This window comes from Hyla sarda, chromosome 6, assembly GCF_029499605.1.
Source record: "Hyla sarda isolate aHylSar1 chromosome 6, aHylSar1.hap1, whole genome shotgun sequence".
Taxonomy (NCBI): domain Eukaryota; kingdom Metazoa; phylum Chordata; class Amphibia; order Anura; family Hylidae; genus Hyla; species Hyla sarda.
The window spans coordinates 259517133-259523520 of NC_079194.1; the positions used below are offsets into that span (position 1 = coordinate 259517133).

Genomic DNA, 6388 nt, shown 5'->3' on the forward strand with positions numbered 1-6388 from the left:
AGGAATGAGAGAGTGCAATGCGCATTTGAGGCATAAATTAGGGATTTGCATAGGGATGGTGGATAGTTGCAAGAATTGTGAGGGTCTTGCATGAAGGGGGTGTGCCAGAGGTGCGTCTTCCTCACGTACTACTTTAGAAGATGCAGAAGTATACACCTCCTCTATAGGTGGTATATATTTCTGCACCCGGACAAGAGCTGCCATGAAGCCACTGGACCACTGCATTGATGGTCCATCTTTTGAGTCTAACCAAAAAAGTGTTGGGGTACTGGCCCACAAACTGTTGGACAGACAAGTTTGTTTGAGCCGCTATCAAATTGACAAAGTCTTCACTGAAAAAAAAACGTCATTTCAGTGAGGACTGTGGGGTCAATTTAGATTTCTGGGCTGCCAACAAACCCAGCAATCAGTGGCTTATAATCGTCTGGAACTTTGGTTTAGGTGGACTCACCTATAAGGGGGACAGGGAAAATTGTACAGGGCATAGGGACATTAGTATGGGGCCCCTCTAATCACCTTCTAGGGGGCTCATCATCACTGGATGATGATGTGGGGGAGGAGGAAGAACTGTGGGGTCTTTCTCCACTCCCTCATTGGTCTTGGAGGCATGTGCATGGCGTATGCCTCCTCCACCGAAAAGAGCCTTCAGGGGAATTACATTTTATAGAAGAGGAAGGAGGTGTTAGTGTGTAAATGTTTTAGTTTTTTTTTAACTTTATTTCAGTGTGTATTGTAGTGATATTGTGACATTTACTGTAGGCTTTTTTTGCTGTGCATTTTTTTGTGTGCACTTTTTGGGGGGCATTTGCAGTCCATGCCACCAGTGACTGTTCTTCGCTGTGTGGCCGTACCGTACCCCATGTGCAGACTGCACTGATTTCTGATCAGTGATTCATTACTAATCAGCATTTTTTATGGGGTGCATTTTTTGGGGGTGTTTGTTTTCCGTGCCACCAGCGACTGTTCTGAGTTGTGTGGCTAAACCACAAGCTCCCCCCATAAAAAGAGCAAAAAAATAAAAAAAGCTCCTGTATCCCAAAAAAGTGCTGTTCAGTAGTAAATCTCTGATCAGCAATCAGGGCAGTCTGCGCAGGGGGTACGGTATGGCCACACAGTGCAGAAAAGTCACTGGTGGCAAGGACCGCATACACCCCTAAAAAAAAAAAGTGCAATAAGAAACCTGCACCCCCAAATAAATTGGGGGCAGGAAGCAGCAAGTACTGATGGGTCACTTAGACCAGTGGTCTCCAAACTGCTGCCCTCCAGATGTTGCAAAACTACAATCTAACTACAAACCTAACTTTTTGGGGGACCAAAGGCTGTCTAGGCATGCTGAGAGTTGTAGTTTTGCTACATATGGATGGCCACAGTTTGGAGACCACTGCACAGTGGTCTCCATACTGTGGCCTTCCAGATGTTGCAAAAAAGGCTGCGTGGGCATGCTGGGAGTTGTAGTTTTGCAACTACTAGAGGGCCACAGTTTGAAGATCCCTCACCACTCACCAATGATCTTCATTGCTGCACATCCGCCTGCACAGTCCTCTGCCAGCGCCGATCACAGCAGCTACTGCACACGTTCTCCTGGTCTGCCTGGACTACCATGGGTGGGTGGAGTGGGGGCACTGACCTTTGGACCCTCCGCCCCTGATCTGCGGTTGGCTGGTCAGTCCTGACCAACCAATTGCCGGGATAGGAGGAGTGGCACTTGCCACCTCACTCCTATCCCTCACACAGTCTCGGACAGCACCAATCACCCATATTTTCTGGGCCACTGGGTCACAAGAGACCGATTTGCCCGGAAAAGCTGTGATTCACCGGTCAGAATTGACTGGCCAATTATGGCAATCGCCCCCCTGGGCGATGTGTCGGGATTGCTGCTGATAAATATTAGCAGTCATCCCGTTTTGATCACGTGCAATGGAGAAAGGAAAACCGGAGTGCGTACAGTTATGCCCTCTGTCCTTAATTCCAGGACGCATGGGCGTACCTGTACACCCTTCGTCCATCAGTGGTTAAGAGTTGTGGAGGAACAAAAATGTCTGGGTCGTTAAAGGGTTAAAATAAATTACACTATAAACCAGGGATAGGCAACCGTTTGGTGATGCTGTGCCAAAAAGTTTTTTTGAAGTCACGTGGTGTGCTGGAAATATGGGTGTGGCTTTATTATGGGTGTTGCTTACTGTGGGTGGGATTGTGGGGGTGTGACTTGTCACAGGGTAAGTGTTTTATTTTTTTCTGAATGTTTTCAATATATTGTCCCTGCTGTAAGGAACTTACAGTGAGGGCAATACAAAGAGAGGGGATTGCCCACAACATGGATAAGCATTATAATTCAGCCCCCAGAATCAGACCCCACCATAACATAAACCCCAGAATCAGACCGCAGTATCACCGCCCTCCATAATATAGACCCCAGTATCAGACCCCAGTATCACCACCCTGCATAATATAAAACCCCAAATCAGACCGCAGTATCACCGCCCTCCATAATATAGACCCCAGTATCACCGCCCTGCATAATATAAACCCCAGAATCAGACCCCAGTATCACCGCCCTGCATAATATAAACCCCAGAATCAGACCCCAGTATCACCGCCCTACATAATATAAACCCCAGAATCACACCCCAGTATCACCGCCCTACATAATATAAACCCCAGAATCAGACCCCAGTATCACCGCCCTGCATAATATAAACCCCAGAATTAGACCCCAGTATCACCGCCCTGAATAATATAAACCCCAGAATCAGACCCCAGTATCACCGCCCTGCATAATATAAACCCCAGAATCACACCCCAGTATCACCGCCCTACATAATATAAACCCCAGAATCAGACCCCAGTATCACCGCCCTGCATAATATGAACCCCAGAATCAGACCCCAGTATCACCGCCCTGCATAATATAAACCCCAGCAATCACACCCCAGTATCACTGCCCTACATAATATAAACCCCAGAATCACACCCCAGTATCACCGCCATGCATAATATAAACCCCCAAATCAGACCCCAGTATCACCGCCCTGCATAATATAAACCGCAGAATCATACCCCAGTATCACCGCCCTGAATAATATAAACCCCAGAATCACACCCCAGTATCACCGCCCTGCATAATATAAACCCCAGAATCACACCCCAGTATCACCGCCCTGCATAATATAAACCCCAGAATCAGACCCCAGTATCACCGCCCTGCATAATATAAACCCCAGAATCAGACACCAGTATCACCGCCCTGCATAATATAAACCCCAGAATCAGACACCAGTATCACCGCCCTGCATAATATAAACCCCAGAATCAGACCCCAGTATCACCGCCCTGCATAATATAAACCCCAGAATCAGACCCCAGTATCACCGCCCTGAATAATATAAACCCCAGAATCAGACCCCAGTATCACCGCCCTGCATAATATAAACCCCAGAATCAGACCCCAGTATCACTGCCCTGAATTATATAAACCCCAGAATCAGACCCCAGTATCACCGCCCTACATAATATAAACCCCAGTATCAGACCCCAGTATCACTGCCCTGCATAATATAAACCCCAGAATCAGACCCCAGTATCACCGCCCTGCATAATATAAACCCCAGAATCAGACCCCAGTATCACCGCCCTGCATAATATAGACCCCAGAATCAGACCCCAGTATCACCGCCCTGAATAATATAAACCCCAGAATCAGACCCCAGTATCACCGCCCTGAATAATATAAACCCCAGAATCACACCCCAGTATCACCGCCCTGAATAATATAAACCACAGAATCATACCCCAGTGTCACCGCCCTGCATAATATAAACCCCAGAATCACACCCCAGTATCACCGCCCTGCATAATATAAACCCCAGAATCAGACCCCAGTATCACCGCCCTGCATAATATAAACCCCAGAATCATACCCCAGTATCACCGCCCTGCATAATATAAACCCCAGAATCACACCCCAGTATCACCGCTCCGGAATAATATAAACCCCAGAATCAGACCCCAGTATCACCGCCCTGAATAATATAAACCCCAGAATCAGACCCCAGTATCACCGCCCTGTATAATATAAACCCCAGAATTAGACCCCAGTATCACTGCCCTACATATTATAGACCCCAGAATCAGACCCCAGTATCACCGCCCTGCATAATATAAACCCCAGAATCAGACCCCAGTATCACTGCCCTACATAATATAAACCCCCAAATCAGACCCCAGTATCACCGCCCTGCATAATATAAACCCCCAAATCAGACCCCAGTAATTACGCCCTGCATAATATAAACCCACAAATCAGACCCCAGTATCACTGCCCTGTATAATATAAACCCCAGAATCAGACCCCAGTATCACCGCCCTACATAATATAAACCCCAGAATCACACCCCAGTATCACCGCCCTGAATAATATAAACCCCAGAATCAGACCCCAGTATCACCGCCCTGCATAATATAAACCCCAGAATCATACCCCAGCATCACCGCCCTACATAATATAAACCCCAGAATCAGACCCCAGTATCACCGCCCTGCATAATATAAACCCCAGAATCATACCCCAGTATCACCGCCCTGCATAATATAAACCCCAGAATCAGACACCAGTATCACCGCCCTGCATAATATAAACCCCAGAATCATACCCCAGTATCACCGCCCTGCATAATATAAACCCCAGAATCAGACACCAGTATCACCGCCCTCCATAATATAAACCCCAGAATCACACCCCAGTATCACTGCCCTACATAATATAAATCCCAGAATCACACCCCAGTATCACCGCCCTGAATAATATAAACCCCAGAATCAGACCCCAGTATCACCGCCCTGCATAATATAAACCCCAGAATCACACCCCAGTATCACCGCCCTGAATAATATAAACCCCAGAATCAGACCCCAGTATCACCGCCCTGAATAATATAAACCCCAGAATCAGACCCCAGTATCACCGCCCTGCATAATATAAACCCCAGAATCAGACCCCAGTATCACCGCCCTGCATAATATAGACCCCAGAATCAGACCCCAGGATCACCGCCCTACATAATATAAACCCCCAAATCAGACCCCAGTAATTACGCCCTGCATAATATAAACCCACAAATCAGACCCCAGTATCACTGCCCTGTATAATATAAACCCCAGAATCAGACCCCAGTATCACCGCCATGCATAATCTGTAGATGATACACTGTTATGGGGGGATCTCTGGATTAGACACACTTATGGGGGAGCTGTGAATGATCACTGTTATGGGGGAATCTGTAGATAACACAGTTATGGGGATCCAAAGACTGACATAGACCAGAGCCTGTCCCTGGGCAGGAAAGCTGCTGTCAGAGCCAGGAGCTGAGTCTCTTCCACAGAAACATACAGGAGACTTACTGGTCTGTAGCAGTGATCCCTGACCTGCCCCCCTCCAGACACCTCACTGCGGCTGCTACAGAGCACAGAGCGCTCCTCCCTCCTCCTCCTCCCCCTCCATTCTGCCGACAGAGAGCGGAGCACGGCAGAAGAATAATGTGACAGGGGAAGAAAAGAGAGAGAGAGAACTCTCTCTCTCTGAAGTTGTTCCTAGGGCAGGGAGAAGGAGGGGGAGGGATATATTTTCTGTCCCTGGCCGGATCTTTTGCAGCCGCAGCTGTTTAAAGTGATAGTGTTTGGGGACTGCCTCTCGCTCACGTGCCACTCAAATGCACCCCAGTTGTGCCAGGGGTTGCTGGCCCCTGCTATAAACAGTTCACAAATAGTCTTTCAAAGTCTAATAAAAAAATTAAAACACACAAAACATCAGCTTGACCCCGACGTGATTTGAACACGCAACCTTCTGATCTGGAGTCAGACGCGCTACCGTTGCGCCACGAGGTCTGCACATGAAATCTGTTGTTCTGGCAGTATAAGCAGTAGGTGGTAGAATACCCAGCCCCTCTATCTACCCTTTGAGATAATACATCATTGCTTGGATACATTGCTAATAAATGTTTGCATTAGACAGGTGCAAACACAATGCGGGAACAACATTTCTATCCCACACTTTGTCCTCCACCTTTAGGTAGATTTAAAGACCCTATTATGTAAGCAGGATTCTCACTAGGTAACTGGGGATTTCATAATAAGATAAAAGGCTTCATATTCTACATATTCAAAGTTAATAAATCGTGTATCATATTATAAACAATACATTAATCAAATAAGTGTCATAGAAACATGGCATTCTGGTCTGAAATAAAAATTACGAAAAGTGTATTTAGAGGACAAATCTGCAGCTTTGAGGATATCAGATAAGGATCCTCCTGATTGAAAAACTTTAGATGACATAGCGCCTCTAGTATAGAAACAGCGCCAAACGTAGAGATGTCAATGCCAGCAAAGACAT

General features: G+C 46.8%; 1 non-coding gene across 1 annotated transcript; it reads right to left on the reverse strand.

Annotated features, from left to right (window-relative positions):
- Nucleotides 1-5808: 5808 nt before the first annotated feature.
- On the reverse strand, nucleotides 5809-5880 carry TRNAW-CCA (transfer RNA tryptophan (anticodon CCA)). The gene has a single exon. It is a non-coding gene; the product is annotated as a tRNA-Trp (tRNA).
- Nucleotides 5881-6388: the final 508 nt, after the last annotated feature.